Consider the following 20,552-nt stretch of genomic DNA (forward strand, 5'->3'; position numbering starts at 1 on the left):
GCCTAGCTTATGTAAGCTTTGCTTATTACACAATGCGCTAAACATAAGTAAAAGTAGGCTGGATCATATGGGGATGCAAACCTGGCCAAAACCCCCAGAAATCACTGAGGTGGGTGTGAGGAAAATCAGCTGCTGTAATTATGATGGTGATTGTGGGGGATAAGGGAGCAGCCAGATTTGGCTGAGTTTGAAGCAGTACTTTTTGTTTTATAGACAGGGAGTGTATTTTGACTTGTCTTCAGATTGTTAATTTTTAACTCTTGCTGTTTGCGAGGCTGCCAGTGGCCAGACAGGAAGCATTACTTCAAATTCTGCCTGGCTCACCAGACAGCATCCAAATACAGATAACTTCAAGATGACTCTTTCTGTCACTGGCAGGCTGTGGCCATATTTTTATTTTTTTTTAATTTTATTTTTTGATACCTCTAATCTAGTTCACTACCGGCCTTTTACTGCAATCTGCCATAAACCTCTAGCATGCTACATCCTGAAGATCCACACCTTTTTACCTCCATACTGTGAGGTTCTCAGTCTTTTTGCTCTAACTTATTTCATCAAACACAAAGAAAGAACTTCTATGGGAGACCTTTACTATGTACCTATCTTCTTCTGACATTGTTTTACACTTAGCCTTAAGAATCTGCTTACAGGGCTGAACTTGGCTCATGAAGCCTAGGACATTTCAGGAAACTTTGGATGAAATGAACTACCTACTGAAAGCCATTTTCAGCAGGAGTAGCATCTATTATTCAGGGACTTAAGACTGCAGTATTAAAATCTACAGGAATTTTGTCATTGATTTAATCAAGTAGAAGCCAATAGTTGAAAAGCTACATCCAAAATATAAACATCTATCACTTTGTAGTAAAATATATGGGACAATGCACACTTACAGTAGTATCTCCAGGAAATAATTTGCAACATAAATGGTGGTCCAGGGCTACTCTTCTGAGTTTTCCTTATGCTTCAGATTAAGTTCCTCTTCTGTTTATGCAGCAACTGTAAATAACTATCTTCTCTCTAAGACCATCCCTAACACAGATGTAATTAGGGACCTTTGGAGCCAACATCTGCATATCTTAATTAGAGAACCAATATGGGATATTATTTGTTCCAACATTTACCACCACCACCCCCCCAAAAAAAAAAAAAAAAAAAAAGCAATAACAAAAACAAAACTTTCAAAACTTGGGGACATCTAACTCAAAACACAGTTATTTTTATGCTAACTTTGATTAGAATATACTCAGCTAAACTAGCCACTCTATGATACTGAATTATTAAGAGGTGAATGGTGGACTGTACAGCACCCATTCCTAGCAATGCTGGGAGAGGACAGAAGATCTGAGTTTTCACCATAGTATATGCTGAATGATCACGTAAGACTGAACCAAGTCAGTATATGCTATGTAAGTACAAATTCAGTATATACACTATATACTGCAAGATCAGAGTTGTTTATGTACTGAAAGCAACTGTAAATTCCTAACTAAAATGCACAGTAAGGGATAACCAGATATTTAATCTGTTTAATTAAATTAACCCTTTGTCTTCTTGAGTTTCAAAAATGTTTTCAACAATTTGGTTAGCCTTAGTATATTATTTGAGGGGATAAACAAAGAAAAGTTCCAACAAAAAGGAAAAACAGAATAAAAGTTCCAACAAAGAGTTCCTGAGTTGCCAAGATCCCAAACTTTTCTCATAAATCAAGAAAATAAAAATAGGCTTCACAGATTATTGAAACATTACATACGCTCATGGGATTGGATCAATATTTATGAGCAAAGCAAAATATGGAAAACACTGGGTGTATAATTACTGCTTACAGCATTGGTATATTTTTTTTCTTTGAGCTGTCATCAGCAAGTTCTCTGGAACAATTTTAGCATTCTATATTTTCCATAGAAGCAAGGACATCTTCATTCAATGGGCTAATGCCAGAGAGAGAGAAAAAAAAAAAAAAAAAGAAAAAGGGGGAAGGAAGGAAGGAAGGAAGGAAGGAAGGAAGGAAGGAAGGAAGGAAGGAAGGAAGGAAGGAAGGAAGGAAGGAAGGAAGGAAGGAAGGAAGGAAGGAAGGAAGGAAGGAAGGAGGAAGAAAAGCTTGGTTTTATTCTCCATTCTGATACAAACCTCCTTAGTCTTTATTTCTCCCCTTGAAATTAGGAAATATTAACAGATACTTTCCTCAACAGGTGGTGTTTGTGAGCATTATAATTCCAGAATGATAATATGCTTCACAAATGTCTCATAAATTAAACAAACCATTTTCACAGATGAAGTGGGCTTCTGTGCAAGTGGTGTTTTGTTTGTTTGGTTTGTTTGTTTGTTGTTTTGATAAAAGTGAATGAATAATACACAATTAATTCTTTCTTAGAATAAATGAAGATTTTACAACTGATACTACCAATCTCCTTATTTGTTTTCCTGTTCAAGCTCTTCACCCAATACCTCTCATCACATCATAGAATCGTAGAATCATAGAATCATAGAATATCCTGAGTTGGAAGGGACCCATAAAGATCATTAAGTCCAACTCCTGGCACCACACAGGCCTACCCAAAAGTTTAGACCACGTGACTAAGTTCACAGTCCAACCACTTCTTAAACTCTGACAGGCTTGGTGCAGTGACTACGTCCCTGGGGACCCTGTTCCAGTGTGCAAACACACTCTCGGTGAAGAATCTCTTCCTGATGTCCAGCCTGAACCTCCCCTGCCTCAGCTTAACACCACTCCCGCGGGTCCTATCACTGGTGTTTACAGAGAATAGGTCACCTGCCTCCTCACTCCCCCTCGTGAGGAAGTTGTAGACTGCAATGAGGTCCCCCTTCAGCCTCCTCTTCTCCAGGCTGCACAGGCCCAGTGACCTCAGCCGCTCCTCATAGGTCTTCCCCTCTAGGCCCTTCACCATCTTTGTCGCCCTCCTCTGGACACTCTCCAACAGTTTCATGTCCTTTTTGTACTGTGGTGCCCAGAACTGCACACAGTACTTGAGGTGAGGCCACACCAGCGCAGAATAGAGCAGGACAATCACTTCCCTCGACCAACTAGCGATGCTGTGCTTGATGCACCCCAGGATATGGTTGGCCCTCCTGGCTGCCAGGGCACACTGCTGGCTCATATTCAACTTGCTGTCAACCACAACCCCCAGATCCCTCTCTGCGGGGCTGCTCTCCAGTGTCTCATCACCCAGTCTGTATGTAAAGCCAGGGTTGCCCCATCCCAGGTGCAGGACCCAGCACTTGCTTTTGTTAAACTTCATGAGGTTGGTGATCACCCAGCTCTCCAGTCTGTCCAAACCTCTCTGCAAGGCCTTTCCACCCACAGCCGAGTCTACAACTCCTCCAAGTTTGATGTCATGGGCAAATTTGCTCAAAACACCTTCTAGTCTGTCCTGGTTTCAGTTAGAACAGAATTAATTTTCTTCCTAGTAGCTGGTGGAATGCTGTGTTTTGGCTTAGGATGAGAAGAGTGCTGATAACACCCCGATGTTTTAATTGTTGCAGAGCAGTGCTTATACCAAGCCAAGGACACCTCAGACTTTTGCTCTGTCCTGCCAACAGGCAGGCTGGGGGTGCAGTAAGAGCTGGGAGGGGACAGACCCAGGACAGGTGACCCAAACTAGCCAAAGGGGTATTCCATACCATCTGACGTCATGCTAAACAATATATAGGGGTGGCTAGCCGGGGGGAGGGGGCCGGACTGCTTGGGGTTAAGCTGGGCATCGGTCAGCGGGTGGTGAGCAATTGCATTGTGCATCACTTGTTTGTACATATTATTAGTAGTAGTACTATTATCATCATTGTATTATTATTATTATTATTTTCCTGTCTTATTAAACTGTCTTTATCTCAACTCACGGGCTTCACTTTCCATTTCTCTCCCCCGTCCCAGAGAGGGAGGGGGGAGGGTGAGCGAACAGCTGCGTGGTGTTTAGCTGCCAGCCGGGTTAAACCACGACAGTTTTTTTGGCGCCCAACATGGGGCTCGAACCCACGACCCTAAGATTAAGAGTCTCATGCTCTACCGACTGAGCTAGCTGGGCTTCAGACCCTCTGTATCCCCGGCTCCAAAACCCCAGGGGCCGACCTCGAGCTTCCCCAGGTTCTTTCTGCCAGAGGCTCCAGGTGGGGCCGTTCTCCCCGGCTGCAGTGTAGAGCACATTCTTTACATCTGGTCCTGTTCGAACTGGCCCAAGGGCTACTGCATGGACTATTTCCTGCTTAATTTGTTCAAAGGCTTGCCGTTGTTCAGGGCCCCATTCAAATTCATTCTTCTTACGGGTTACTTGGTAGAGCGGGTTTACAATCCAAATCATTTATAAAAACATTGAAGAGGACTAGCCCTAAAATGGAGCCTTGAGGGACCCCACTAGTGACCATCCACCAGCCAGATGTAGCCCCATTTACCACAACATTTTGAGCCCTGCCTGTCAGCAAATTGCTTACCCATCATACGATGTTTTTGTTTAGCTGTATGCTGGACATTTTGTCCAGTAGGATCCTATGGGAAACCATGTCAAAAGCTTTGCTGAGGTCCAAAAAGATCACATCAGCTGGTTTCCCTTGATTGACTAGATGGGTGATCTTATCATAAAAGGAAATCAAATTTGTTAGGCAGGACCTACCCCTCATGAACCCATGTTGGCTGGGACCAATGACCGCACTGTCCCCCAGGTGCACTTCATTAACTTCATGGATCACCTTCTCCATAATTTTCACATACATCACCCCCCCCCCCCCCCCCTCACCTCGCCTATGCTGTCTGTCCCTCCTGAGGAGCCTGTAACCATCTATTGCAACACACCAGACACAGGACTCATCCCACCAGGTTTTGCTTATGCCAGTGATGTTGTAGCTGTGGGACTGGGCCAAGACTTCTAGCTCATCCATTTTATTCCTCGTACTGCATGCATTTGTGTAGAAGCACTTCAAATGCACCTCCCTACATGCATCAAATGCACCTCCCTGCACACATCATACCTTTCTTAATCTAGATTTATTTGTAACAGCCTTGCTTTCTTCAGATTTTTAAATATATACTTGTTACTGGTGATGTGTCCATCTCTAGGGACACTGAATATCACATATTCTTTAGTCATTGAAAGATACTTAAGTGTGAAGACAAGATGTCTGCATTAGAATGATTTTCACTAGTAGATATGACAGAGGTATTGGTGTATTTTTTGGATCCTAGTTTAATTTAACAGTAGGCCATGGACAACAAAAGTCAACAGTTCCATTTAGGAGATGAACCAGTAAGTGTTCTGGCAGGGACTGAATCTATCTTGATTTCTTGGCTTGGGCATGTTATACAGTAAATTTTGTCAGTCCTGAAGCCCATATAACCAAGTGACCAAGAATAGCTTTTCAGTTTCTTTCCATCTGAAGAAGAGCAATTGCATGATAACTTTTCATGAGGAAAAGACTCAAAGAGATCTGTTCCCTCATCAAACTCAGGTGGTCAAACTCAGGCAAACTATGCCAACATTTCCCCCTTTTTTATTTTAATATTTTCTATTTTATGATTTTTTGTGCTTGTTGTTGCTGCTGCTTTCTCTGACTGGATTCAGTGAAGTTCTGTCTTATGGAAATTGCATGAGGTCACTTGGATTACAAGGGTACTTACAGAGTAAAAAATAAGCATTAAGGCTTGGGACATTTCACTTCAAGATCAGTGGCTGAGCAGAAAAAAACACACATGACAACTTCAAAACATTATAAACAAAGTGGATGTGCCAGGTATAGTTAACTAAAGCCATGTATCCCAAAATCCCAAGATGCTGTTACTATTTATAACATGTATGCCTGTTGTTACTTGTATTAGAGAACAAGAGAAAAATATAAAGAATATATTGCAGTTTTGAATATATGTGAAATTCTAGATAGAGAGAGATATTATTTTCTCTGTCTCCCTTATGTTACCTGTATCAGGAAGAGTAAGACTCCAATGAAACTTAGGGTCACCTACCAGGACTGCCAGAACCACAACTGGGAGACAGGAACAAGAACTTGTGTCTGAAATCAAGCAATGACAACAATTACCCCCACCAACTGCTCAGTATTTTGCATTTCCGAAAGCACACACAAAACAAAATTAAACGCTGTGCATGATATCTAAAAGACCATGGATAAATGTCCAATAAACACATCTCACTGCTCAGAGGGCAAGCTGCTGACATGCCTGTGTGCTGACTAGGAAAAGCAGAGGAAGACCTGCAGAAGGAGAGTACTCAAGGGAAAGATGATTTCTCCACTGACAGAGCATGACTGCAGTAACAGTGAGAACAGTTTGACTGTGCTCTAGCTCATTGCCAGTTCTTAATCAAAGCCCTAGGGCATTATTGAGATCGAAGTATTAAATCATACTCAGTGATAGTGAAGGACAACTAGGATCACAAATTATTTCCCTCCATTTTTTTGCCTTGTGAGGGCAATGTATGTCCCTCAAGTGCCCAGCATTTCACTCTTGACTGACACATTGGAATTATCCTTATAAATACAAATCATATCTGGCATATGATAGCATCTGTGTGCTTTCTAGGAATTTTTAATTGCATGACAACTGTAATCCTCTCTTTTTACCACCTGAGTATGTAAGATGAATAGTTTGATTGGTTTTGAGATGGTTTTTCTGTGGTTTGTTTGTCTGTATAAGCATCTTTCATATTCCTCTGACCTGTGGTGGTATATATGTACTGCAAAACTTACTGGTATTACCTGCCAAGTACTTGGAAGGAGAGACTTCAGCCCAGTGCACGTGCTTGACAAAGGATGTGAATGATGCAGTACTGATGCCTGGGGGGAATCCCTAGCTTTGGTCAGTGGATTCACCATCCCAGGCTGCCACCTCAGCTAGACCTCTCCCTCAGGTGGCAGATTCGTCATTCAGATAAAAAAATAAATCCAGTGCCATGTTGGATCACATACAGGAAGAAAATCCTAAATTACTTTACCAGACATTTACATGTTAGGACTCAGAACCGAGAAGTCATGCCACATGTCTCTCTTTTGCCTTTTTTCTACACTGATGGCCTGAGATATCCTTCACTTATTTATCAGACACAGAAGGTTTCTAGGGTTAGCTCAATTCGAAGATCAGTATGGGTCCCTGGTTCACTGAGGTTTCAAAAGCCTCAGTGTAAGGCTTTCAATGGCAAGTTTGTCAGCTTCCCACTAACACTGCTTCAGTCTTGCATGGATTCAGCCATTGCTTGCAAAGAGGTGAAGGTTGGGCAGCAGGGGGAAGGAGCCGCTTCCCACAGGGCTCTCCCCCAGGCTCTGGGAGGCCTTCTCTCCACTCGCTTCAGCTCTCAGACCAGACAAAGAGCAGACACACATTCCTCCTTGGCTGCCCTCAGCCTGTCTCCAAAACTGCTATGGCTGCCCACAGTAAGCCAGAGGGACAGGTGTGCCAAAGAGATGGAGTTGGACAGGGCTTCTGGCCCAGCATTAACTCCCAGAGCGGCGAAGGGAGCACCCCCTGCCTCCTTAACAGCTGTGTCCTGGCCAAAGCACACCCAGCGCATGCTCTCTGTCCTACCATGTCAATCGTTCCTTTCTGAACCACCAGCCAAGGGCTGTTTTTTAATACAGCCTCATGTAAGGGGAGGGGGCAAAGAGGTAGGAGCTCATTGTGGTATTTCTTTCTTAATATTGTTGTACTAATTTCTTGTTTGTCCAGCAGCTGAGTCATCTCTACCTACTGTGGGACATGGCTCCAGCTGCTGTGAAACCCAGTGGCAAAGACAAAGTTGATTAGCTGTGGGCTCCCCTGCTGCTGAATCCAGCCAGCAACCCATGTACGGGCCATTTCCTCAGAAAAATTTGTGTGTTTATTGAAAATTGTGGATGGATTTTCATCTGCCTTCCCTTTCTCCCTCTCCATCACAAGGAAGGCTCACACACTAGGATGCTTTTTGGTACTAGAAAGAGCAACAGCGGGGGTCAGCTTCTGCCTACACCCCTCTACAGGTGCTGCAAGGATGTTAGGTAAGGGAGGAAGAAGGACATGGTTCACACCTACACCCTCTGAGGGATACATTTAAAACTGCTGCAGGAAGAACCCCCAGAGACCCCCGAAAGGAAAGCCCTGTTAAAATCTGGATGGTCTGGAGAGGGACAAAGCACATATTTCCAATGCCTGACCAGTGTAAGGACACAGAGGCCACAAGCAGCTGGCACTGGGACACACTGAGTTCAGTGGTTAAGTGTGGATGACTGACCAGATTGCTTGGCATTGAAAAACAAAACAAAACCTTACACATTGCAGCTTGATGACTACTACACAGTCTTCTTTCCTGCATGGGAAAAAAAAAAAAAAAAAAAAAAAAAAAAAGCCTGCATGATGCAATTGTTTTGTTTTGGGTTTGACAGCTGGTAGCATAGTGAGCTTCCTTACCAAACACTGGCCGCTCACAGGCAGCAGTGACCTGTGCTGGTCAGACTGGGGATCAGGGATTGCTCTGTTACCAGACTGTTCAAGAGGGTCCGTTTCATTGTTACAGGCAGACCAGAGATTGTTTTGAAATCTGACTGATCCATTGACACAGCTGCCCATAAGAGGCCTTTGAAATCCTTAGCCTGTTGGCTTTAGAGGCTGGCCTTGCCTGCACAGGAGGGGTGGGGTGCTGTCTCGGATCAGAAAAGGGCTACTGTCACTTTGTGACAAAGTCATTACTTTCAGCTGCCTCAGCTTCAGTCAGACCAAATGCCAGGTCAAGAATGCAGCCAGCCAAGCCAGAGGACTCTGCATTCACCACAGACAGTTTGATAGTTTATCACAGTAGGCAAGTAATGCAGAACCAGGACAGGGAAATCAATGTAGGTAACCGTTGAACTGTTTTTGTTCTGAAGCCCTTTTTGATATAAAAATACTTTTTTTTTCTTTTTAATTGAAAAAAAGTGTTTTGCAATTAAATGTTCTCTTTTAAAATTCTTCAGTTTTTCAGTTTAAATAATTTTTCTTGCCAGTTTGATTTCCTCGTATTCTTTTCTTCACCCTTTCCTTTCCTTTCCTTTCCTTTCCTTTCCTTTCCTTTCCTTTCCTTTCCTTTCCTTTCCTTTCCTTTCCTTTCCTTTCCTTTCCTTTCCTTTCCTTTCCTTTCCTTTCCTTTCCTTTCCTTTCCTTTCCTTTCCTTTCCTTTCCTTTCCTTTCCTTTCCTTTCCTTTCCTTCCCTTCCCTTCCCTTCCCTTCCCTTCCCTTCCCTTCCCTTCCCTTCCCTTCCCTTCCCTTCCCTTCCCTTCCCTTCCCTTCCCTTCCCTTCCCTTCCCTTCCCTTCCCTTCCCTTCCCTTCCCTTCCCTTCCCTTCCCTTCCCTTCCCTTCCCTTCCCTTCCCTTCCCTTCCCTTCCCTTCCCTTCCCTTCCCTTCCCTTCCCTTCCCTTCCCTTCCCTTCCCTTCCCTTCCCTTCCCTTCCCTTCCCTTCCCTTCCCTTCTTCCCTTCCCTGAAAAAGAAAAATGTAGGGAGAGGCAGAAACACTCTCATTTGTCAGCTAAAATTGACAAATATCTCCTATTTCTTTTTGTTTGTTTGTTAAAAAAAAATGCTAAAATATGACAAAGTTAGGAAATAAAGCAGAGGAGAATATGACCTCATTTCACCCAGCTCTACCTCTATGATACTGAATGAAACAGTATAATACCAAACACTCCTTCAAAGCTGACATAAGGTCCTTTCCAAAGTCTGATATCTTGTTTATTAAACTGTATAGGGGTTATCTACCTTTTTGCTACAGCTAGATCCAAACAAAACAAAACAAAAACAAAACAAAACAAAAAAACAGCACACCAATACTATCTGAAGGGGAGCAGGTGAGGAAGGTTTCATTGTTGGAAAACAGTGATGGCTTATTTCTTCTAGTTACATTGGTTTATGTTCAAACATATATATTACATTAAGCTATTTCATTTGATTGATGAACACTGTAAAAAAGGACTGTGTCCAACAGAGACTGGCTGTTGGTGCCCAGCCACTTCAGGGCAGCGCACACAGTTATGTGCATGAGCACAGGATAAACATTTCTGAATCTGTCCACTGAAGGCAACTGTTTCATACATGTACTGGGCCATTATATTACGACACAATTTTCACTTCCAAAGTACTCAACAAAAGGAAGTCTCTTTTTAGTGTGATAGCACAGAATAACCATAACAGCTGCTCTTCAAGTAGGCTAAAAACACCACACCAGCCTGCACACTAAGCCAGATCTTTTGAAAAGACCAGTGAAACCAGAAGCTGGTGTGGCATCAAGCCTCAGCATCTAAGCTGCCATTGCACAGCCTGTTGATCCCCAATAATGTGCTTGCTTGTCTGAACTACTGCATTCAAGGCTGAATCAGGGTTCAGGCTCTAATTCAAGAGCACTAAAATCACATAACCAAGCAGCTGAATGTAATGTTCACGAGACTCATTATTTCCCTAGGAATAACAACTTTTGAGGCTTGTAACAGACAAAAAGAAAGGTGAGGTTCCTCTCTGAAAAAAGTAGATCTAACTTCATGGCAAGACAGTAGGAAACCACTGAGAAAAATTTGGAGGAAAAAGATATGGCTGGAAAAGTGGAATGAGGAACTACTCGATTCTGTTCACATCCCTGGTGTGACTTTCTCTGTGATTCTTGGACAACTTAGTTGCTCTGGCATATTTCTGTGTTTTCAAAGGGGGAACAAAACCTTAAATCATAGGGTTATTTGTTAATATTTGCAAAGTGCTTTTAGCTAGAGGAAAATCTTGGCTGACATTATGGAAGCACAAAGGGACCATAATAAACCCACGCTGACTGCTCAGGGTTCCCATACTGCGACACCATCTCTAGCAGGTGCAGGTGACTCTTGTTCATACCGTTGCCCCCTGGCATTGACAAAATGCTGCCTGGGGAATTTCTGGAGCATTACTCCATTCGAGCAGTTGGTGCAGAGAGACTCTGTAATGCCTCAGATGCAGAACAAGCCAACAACAGCTCCAGGTACCTTGCAAGTATAGCAGTGGCACAGAGGCACCTCTGTCCTCAGACTCCATTTGAATGCAGTCAGACAAACCTGCAGAGCTGGAGTCAAAAGGTAGAAATTTTTAAGTGCTGTTGTCAGACATAGTTCTCTATCACTGCAGCAGAGGAGTCCAAGTTCATCTCTACTGGATCTGTGGTAGAGGTCCTTACTGTTTTGTATGGAGGGAGGGCAAAGGTTTTATTCACAAGACCTTTTAAAGTTGCTGTGACCACAGGAAATTGAGAAGTTTAAATGCAGGCCAACAGGAAAAGCAAAGTGTGGCATGTTGTGTTGCTTATTCTAAGCCAATGAAGACTGGGAACAACAGTTCTATACAAAGGACTGTTTATATCAACCAATGCGTAATTTTAAATTTCCTGCATGAGTCACTTTTTTGGTATCTTTTTGTCCTGTCTCTTTGTCACTCTCCACTGGACTGAAAAACATAAGCATGATCATGTTAAAAATATGTTTTCCTTTTTAAGGAAATCTTAACAAATCTGGATCCCTGTAAAGCACCAGCATGGCTCACCACTAGCACACCAGCCACCAAGAGCTGAAGCTGACAGGCCACGCTAAGAAATGGGTGTGTAACTAATCTGGGGCTATGGAAAATAAGAGACTTACTAGCTCTGAAAAGTGATTTAACTGAATATACTCACCCTGGCTTAAAGGTGCCACCTTTAGGAACATTTAGTGGTTTTAAACACAGAACTGTTGAACATCCAAAAACACCAACCCTGCTGTAACAGGAATGGCACAAGTTCTGCCTCTCTGAAAATCAGCCTCTGCACCGCATCAGTCTCTGCACCCACACAACACTCGGCTTCCCTCTGAATACTGATTGCAGACAGAGCAGCACCCAGGGGACATCTGTGATGCCTCTCCTGTGAGGAAGGGGCCTCAAGAGAGTACTTCTGTCAGGCAAGTAATGCATAACAGTCCAGGCAAACCAATCTTTCCTCTTTACCCACAGAGAACACCTCTACATCAAGGTGCTACATTCACCCCCCAGAAAACCCACAGAGAATTCATGTGCTTAGGGTTAATGGCTTTTCTAAAAAAAAACAGGATTTCTGCCTTGCAATACAATGAAAATGCATGTTTTTCTTCTTAAACACATTTTAGCTTTTGTGTACATGTGTGAAAAGAGCCCATTATTAAGCCTGAGTTATTTAAGCAATATTGGAAATGCCCCTGCCCTTTTGTTAATTTGCTTGGCTTGGTGCACACATGGCATTTGTTTTATATCATGTGTGGAACTTGCTTCTTTAAAAAGTCTGCAGGTTTCAAATTCCTTCCCTTTTGATAGATGTACTGTATGTACTGTTAGGTTTAAAAAAAAGTTACAGGTGGCTGCTATTTTTCCCAATTCAGTCCACAAAAGCCTCTTTATTAAAAGAAGCCCTTAATGAAAAAGAAAAGTAGAGCTACTGTATGTGAGGTTGCAAAGATCTCTGGTGGAAATATTTGGTGTTTACATTTTGCCGAACTATTTATACTGTGGACACATACTACACTAAAGGCTCTCTTTTCCCTGCATAATAGAAATCCTTGTGACTGGATTCTATATACTTAGTATGGTTTACATTTTTTATCCAGCCTTACCACATTTTATTCCACCCTGCTTTATGCACAACTTTGTGAGTCTTTAACAGAGCTGTATAATAGCAACACCTTCTGGAAGCAAGGAGACACTGGAGAATCATTTCTGCCTCGTGCAGCTTGTTGCACTCACCAGTCAGAGTGCATTACAAATAATGCAGAAGTTCAGAATAATAATTAGGATACATCACTAACTGTGTGTGCATTTATTGCTTCGTTTAGCAGTAATTGAAAACTTTTTTTTTTTTTTAATAAGTCTTCCAGAGTCTTTTTGCTCAGAGTCCTTTTAACAGTTAATGTTTGGTATTTTAATTACACTGGATTTATGGGTCTAAGTCTCTGCTCTATGCACCCTTTGTCTGACGATATGAAAAAGCGGAGGAGCGCACTGCTGCAGCCACCTCTTCTCCCCCTCAAAACAGCATGAGCCACGAGTGCCAAGAGCAGCCTTTCTAAACCCTCTGCCTGCAGCAAGGCTCCCAAAGCCACAGGCAGGCAACCAAAGGGCAATGGCCTACATCTACCATCAGCTGAGTGCCTGAAAGTCTCACAATCTTAGATATGTACCACAGCCTTTCTATTGTCTTTTGATAAACAAATATTTGTCAATGAAGAGTCTTTAAGGTCTTTGGCATAGGGGTTTCTAAATTTTTGCCAAAGAAGACAGGAGACCCTTCCCACATGTTGCTACAGGACAGTTTTGTGAGCACAGATAGGAAAAAGTGGGTTGATGGCAGGAAGACTCCTTTAACTCTCTCCTCTCTCTAATTTCAGTCTCTAGCAATAGTTGCTCTTGCAAAGTACTTCTGAGAGCTACCTTGTAATAATAATAACAATATTTCTAACTAGATCTTTGAACAGAGATGCAAACAATCATTTTTCACACCACTGTTATGTGAGGAACAGAGAGAAAAAACTGAAGTCCTGAGTGAAAGAATTTATTGAGGGGCAAGAGGCTAGGGCAAGAGCAGAGTGCAGCTCTGGCTTCCACCTTCATCTCTCTAGGCTACACATTTCAAGCACTGGGTTCACTCTATGCTGCTCTGATGGTGCCAAACTGGTGAACGGTCACATTTTAAAGCAGTAGGCATTATTTAGGAGGAGAATTATTAAGTCCTGAAGCATTTAGTTGGCTGGAAAGATGCAGGAATGAGTCCAGAGGAGCCTCATAAAGCTGGATGATTTTCATCACACAAGGCAAGTAACATTTTGAATGGCTGGGCAGCAAAAATGGATGCTTTTCTTCCTGATGTACTACTGGATATAGAGTCAGAACTGACAAATGTTGACGATTTTGCAAAATTATTACAAGGTTTCTATTTTTGCTTTTCATTTTCAAATGGCAAGCACCAGCGAAGCAAACGTGCTTCCCTACTATCAACAGGTATGCCTCTGAGCAAAATTATTGAATCATAGAACTATTTGGGTTGAAAGGGACATTAAGGAGCATCTAGTCCCAAACCCCTGCCATGGACCAGTTTGCTCAAAGCCCCATCCAGCCTGGCCTTGAACTGTGTCTCCATATCTTACGTGCCTCATCTACATCCTTGGTCAGGATTTTAAACCGGGGGCTTTTCCTTTTCTTTCTGCACACCCTTACTTGTGTTGTCTCCAGCAGTGCCAGCCCCTGCCCTCTTAATAAAGAGGGCAGCATACCACAAAGCTTGCATGCAATGCAGCCATCATCCACAAGATATTCTAACTTTGTTCACTCCATTTTGTAAAACAGCTCTGAGGAGAAGCTTTCTGAGAAATGTAGAGCAAGATAGGGAAATGCCATCATAGGGAAAAAAAAAAAAAAAGAAAAAAAAAAAAAGAAAAAAAAGAGAAAAAAAAAAAAGAGTCATGGTGTTAGGTGTGTCTGTGAGGGAAAAAACTGTTCAGGAAAACAAATTTGTGAGCAGTCTTTGCAATATGTGTCTCTGTCAAAGCACTTGAGGGCTAACGATACGCACTGCCTCACAGCAAGTGATACATTCTCCTCCCAGTGAATCAGGGCAAGTGCCTTCTCTCCCCATTCCACTCCTCACTAAGTAACATCACATCTGCACCTTAAAAAGCAGGGATCTCAGACTGGATTCTGCATGAGGGCAGGCTGAGCATCATTAAGAAAGCCTTGAGGGGGCTGCAGGGAGCAGCCTGGTGTGGCCAGGTGAGGATAGCTAACAGAGCAGTACAGAGAAGGCCATATGGCACCAGCAGTGCTCCAGCTCCCAGCAGGACAGCCTCTTTTCCTATAAATCTCATTTCCAGAGCACACACGAGAATAAATTGCTACTGCAATAATCTGTCCTGTCCTTTTCCTTACCTGTACCTGTCCCATACAGAATGCTGGACTATCACACAAACAAAAAAAAACAGTGCAATGAAAACTGCAAGCACTGAGCCCCACACTGTGGACGTGTTCCCTGCTACCACCAGAAAAGGAGCACAAAATTCAGTAAGGGAAACATCTTCCTTTCTGCTTCATGCAAGATACGATTGTGCCCTCTCCCCCACACCTGTAAGCACCAAGAGCCACAGGGTGATGAGCCAGCAGGCCTGTAGGAAAGTATCCGAAGCCCTTCTCTCTGGTCCTGCCAGCACAGCCTTGCTCCAACTGGCACAGCTTGGATGTGTCCCCTGTGCTGTGGTTAATCCCAGAACAAGGGGAGTTCGTGACAAACCACCAACCAGACTGAGAATCTCTAGTGGGATTAACGCGCCTGGCCTGGGATCCTCAATCTCTGATAATGACAGGCATTACCTGACCCAGCCAGCACGAGGATTGCAATAGCTGTTCTCAAGAATTTGCAAATCGTTCTCCAGTTCCTGGCTCCTTCCCTTTGACTATCTTGGCAGCCTGTTCTGGCAGCCAGACTATCTCACCTAAGACTTCTCCAGCTGGTGAAGCATCTTGGCGTTCTTGCCTCTCTATGCCCACACACTTTCATCAACTTCAGCAGTAACCCTTTTAAGTGTTATCTTGCAGGCCTAATTACTTCAAATACATTTTCTGGCTGACAGTGTTGGACAGGTGGAAATTTAGCGCCATCTATTGCTAACTAATAAAACACTGATTTGGTAAGAAAGCGAGACAGACCCTTTCCTTACAGTAGCCTTGGCTGTAGGATTTGAGCAATCCAGCCGGAGCATCCCTGTGTCTGCAAGGAGCTCTTCTGCTTTCAGCTAATGAGTAAAGCCTTGCAATTTTCCAGAGAAGACATCTATAGGTCTGGAATATGACCCTACCAAATTTATTCAATCTGGAACTACTGAGAGAACCAGCTTTTTTGAAAGATTTCTAAAATTTCTTAATTAAAGCTCATCCTGAAATACTATGACATTCATTTTGCTCTCACCCTATTATCCCACTTGTACTTTGGTAATCTTTGCACTGTACATCTCCCACAGACAAAAAGTAAGCCCAGACTCTGCACAGTTTGTAGGCCCAAGCCCTTGGCAAAACTAGCTTTATCTCCTTTCCTGCTTTTAAGCAAATGAAGAGAAAGAAGTGAGTAGTCCCCTGAGGTCAGCTGCAGCCAAGGCACACCCCAACCACCTGGGACAGAGTCAAAGTGGTCAGCATTGCTGGCTGGTGGGGAGAGGACTATGCTTCTGAAGAGTCAACGAAACTGAAGGTTATAATCTTGTCAAAGATTTTGGGACTTTTACTTGTGTGTGATTTACAAATGCATATCCCCAATAAGACAAGAATCCTGAAGAACCCTATTGAGAAACAAGGTCTAGAGAGTAGGGTGTGCTGATTTGCACAGAAAGAGCAGAGGCTGGGTCTTTGCACAGCTCCAGAACATTCAAATACATCTGAATTGATGTGTGTTAGCTGCATGACATGTTAGCACAAAGTTACAATGCTGCTAATCTGTTTCTCACTGTAATCAACTAGTCATACTGCAATATTTTTCACACACACACACACACACACACACACACACAAAAAGTAAAGACTTTTCACAGTAATGACAATTCAAGTCAGTGGGATGGATGGATAGACATTTGAAAACACTAAACTAGGCTGCTGCTATAGATAACCTGCAAAGACTGGAATTGTGTTGTCTAACTCTGCAATGACTCCAATAGATATGGCAGCAAAGATTCCTGAGAAATGGTGAGGTAAGGGATGACAAATTGCTGGAGCAACACTGCTTCAAAATATCTGCAGCCATGAAGTAGGGACCTCTTAACATTGTTAGAAAAAAATACCCGTTAGAGAGTAAACAGCTGCCTATGTTTTATTGCAAGCTCCACAATACCTAGTACTTTTTTAAAAAGCTCCTCATGCTGTAGACAAGAAAGATTCATTTTTAAACATAATTTTTAGCACATCTGTCAGGGAGAAAAAGGTAGAATATGCACATCAGGCAGTTTAAAAGTATGGAAGCCAAGAAAGAGAGATACAAATGTTTAGTTTATTTTGCAAATGATGCTTGCGTTTTTAAGGTTGTATCAAAAGGTTGTAAGACCTGACTCATGATTTTGTGTTAGGCAACACTACTGATCCTTGAAAGCCAGCATAAACCATGCAGTCAGCATGCTAATGACTTCCTGTTTTTTGTAAATGAATTAAAACTTCTGTCAGAAGCTGTTCTTCCTCACAAAGAAACTGAAGGGTGAACATGAAATCAAAATGAGAATCAAGTAACCCAGATCCAGGCATATTCTATTTAAGACTGCAATTCCCTCAGTTTAATATACTGTAGCCCAGTGTGGCCACATGGCCATTCCCTCACCTCTCTAGGCAACAAGCATGGAGAGTTTAGGAGCATAACATTGTCCTGTGTATGCCAAGGGGCATCCTCTCACCAAGAGAATGTAACTAAACAGATCATAATAAAGACTAACAGGTGAATGGCAGGCTGAAATTCAAACAGCAAATAATTAGAAATTACTTTACTCTGAATACGAATGCTACTGGTTATGATCTGGGGCATATTAATGAAAAAGTAGAGAATATGATGCAAGACTCTAAACTTGTAAGGAAACAGGAACCTCTTTAACTTTTTGTTAGCCCTGACGAGCTCAGGCAGTTGGACTTGGTGATCTTTGGAAGTTCTTTCCAACTGAACTATTCTATTCTAAGTAATGGAATAATGATGATTGCAGTCCGTTCTTCAGTAGGTTCTCCCAAATGCTCTCTTTTGTACATTGTTTCAGCATAAGAGGGATTTTCTTTCAGTTTTTGTTTGATTTGGAAGAAACATAGTCCTAAAGTTTTAAAATAAGTATAAAGGGGATTAATACTGTTGTGTTTGTTGGCAGGATGGATATAGATGGTTTCATGTTTAAATACACATTCTACTTCTGTTCTCTAATATTTTTTTTATTTTTTTTTAATTTTTTAATTATTTTTTTTTTTTTGAGGCAGGGTGCTGGATGACAGGGTAAAAGGGGAATGTTATTTTGTCTGTAGGGTTGAGATATTTTTTCCTGCACAAGACTTAAAGCCACAAAGGTAACTGGAACAAGATCTGATTTCTCAATCCAATGGCAAACTTCACCATTTAAAAAAGCGGTTATGGGTTAGAGTAAAAATTGTTACAGATTATCTCCTGGAGAAGACAATACACAAATCTGCTCCTACAAATAGTGTGGTAGAAGCAGCTACGGGTGAAGAAGGGGAATTCTTGTTTAAAACAAATCATAGTGCATTACAAAAGCTCTGCAAAGGACTGTTCTAACTCACACAAGCTCCCAGGACTGTAAAGAAAAACACCAAAGACGTAAGTCTCCTGAGATCAGTAAGTTCAAAGGCAATCTGTTCTTCTTGAACTATGAGAGTCCTGTGAAACTATGACTCTGTTCCAAACTTCTGCTAACAGCAATGCCAACTAGGAGCATGGAGAATTGTGATTTCCCCAGCAGAGCTGTGCCAGCCAAAGCCCCAAATGACTCCGTTGTTCTAGCAGAAATGTGGTTTTCCTGGTATAGTTTTCCTGTGTGGGGTTGTGGCTAGGTATGGTCTTACTATATAAGCAAAAAATGAAGCTTCATGGTAGAGCTGCAGCTGTATGTCTGCACTGATAAAAAGCACCTAAACATAGACATAAGAGCATAGTATATCAGACAGGTTGTAAGCCAGCTTGGAGGTTGCGTATGTATAGCATGTCTAAAAACCCACTGCTACCTAACAGAGGCTTTACTGTTCTCTTTCACAGTGTTGTGTTTACTCAGATGAAGCTATTGCAAACAGAAAACATGCAGGGCTTTTTTTTTTTTTTTTTTTACTTTATTTCTTTTTAGCATGAAAATCAGTACCACTTCTTGCATCTCCTACTGTTTCCAGGGGAGCAAGAAGCTGCACATCTCTCTCGATGAACATCTTTATTCAGGCAAGAAGAAAAATCCAGCCATACATCTTAAGGTAAAATAATTTGCCTGGAAAGTTAGAATTGTGATAGAGTTATTCCACCAGTGGAAATCAGAGAGGTCATAGCCTGACTGCTGGAGAGAAGACAGGTTTCAAGTGCAAAGCTAAATGAAGAGAAGTTGGGAGTTCTGTGTTTTCTCAGGGAATTAATGTTCCCGCAGTTCAGGCATTTGAAAATCGGATTAACCTGGAAGAGACAAAGCAGGAACAAGCTGCAGACATGAACATAATAGATACTAACTGCTGGGGTTTCAAGGCAGATATCAGGCCTTACTTGTGCAGTGGAAGCCATGGAAGAGTCTTTTTAGTAATAGGTGCTTCACTTTTTTAAAAACAAACAAACAAACAAAAACAACACAGCACTACAGAGTGAGTTTAAATAGCAAAAATAGTTCACTTGTGGGCAGAAAGGAAGAGGCCAAGCATGGGTCTTTCTTTCTATGTCTCAGCCATCTTACCTCATCTTGTACACCCAAAGACTATCTGGTCAGCTAAACAAACGTGGTGCCAGAAGGCAGAATAGCCTCCTTGTGAAGGGGACTCTCCTGCAGGTACAGAAAGCAGAGCCAGCCTGACCGCATCCTGCCTTGGCCAGGCAACAGTCCACAATGCTCGATTCTTCACTAACACACAGGCACCAAAGGGCTCTTGCAGCTATGAACTGCACATGCAGGCAGGCAATTTTGGAGCAGAAAGGTCTTGGGTAAGTCACTGAATTGCAATTTAAGTCCATCTTTTCTCTTTTTCTCTCCTAAGGAACAGCAATGTGTTCTTCCTTCCCTCTTCCTCCCCCTCCCCTCCCCCCCCCCCCCCCCCCCCCCAACCCCCCAGATGGCTGTGGGGTTTCCTAGTTCTGTGGGCTTGGGAGACGATCACAAAAATAAACACAGTAAATGTTTCAAGTCTCAACTGTGTGGATTCTTTTACTCTATCCTGGTTAATAACATAAAATAACTTGATGCTTGCAGAACGACTGGTCCTCTATTAAGAAAACTACATATGCAAAAAAAAAAAAAAAAAAGGCCACTGAACAAGTAGGCACAGAAGTACCTTCTTCTCACAACCTGCCCCCCTCATCTGAGGTCCAAGTTATATTTGGTCTACATGAAAAACAGAAAAGGATTTAGATTTCAGGTAGCCAAGCACCCTTTTGCAAAAACATAGCACTGTACCTAGATGCCTCTTGTTGGTATAAATACTTCTCTTATGAACACCCATAACCCCTTGGATCCAGAGCAGAGCATTTAGGTGATGCAAACTTTTCCAAGGTTAGTGAAAATGAGCTGGATGTTTATTTGTTTAAACCAGATCTGTACCATAGACTGACAAGGCTTGGAATTATACAAGGTTTGGCCATGAATAAGCTTGGTTTTCTTGCATTTAAATGTCACTGTCAGCTGTAGGCAATGTTCCAACTTGTGAAGTTTCACTGAAACTGGAAGCAACACTAAGCTTGGCAGAAATGTGATTGTGAGGTTTAATTGAAAACGCATGCTATTACAAATTAATGTGGAGAAGGCAGCCATGGTGGAATCTGTCTTCAGTTACATATGGCCCTCCATTGCTCATTGATCATGCAGCCTGTTCTTCTGCAT

The 20,552-nt window shown here is 42.4% G+C and overlaps 1 non-coding gene across 1 annotated transcript; it reads right to left on the bottom strand.

Moving 5' to 3' along the window:
- Window positions 1-3,970: 3,970 nt before the first annotated feature.
- On the bottom strand, window positions 3,971-4,043 carry TRNAK-CUU. The gene has a single exon. It is a non-coding gene; the product is annotated as a tRNA-Lys (tRNA).
- Between the last annotated feature and the right edge of the window lie 16,509 nt (window positions 4,044-20,552).

This window comes from Aythya fuligula, chromosome 1 (assembly GCF_009819795.1).
Source record: "Aythya fuligula isolate bAytFul2 chromosome 1, bAytFul2.pri, whole genome shotgun sequence".
Classification (NCBI taxonomy): domain Eukaryota; kingdom Metazoa; phylum Chordata; class Aves; order Anseriformes; family Anatidae; genus Aythya; species Aythya fuligula.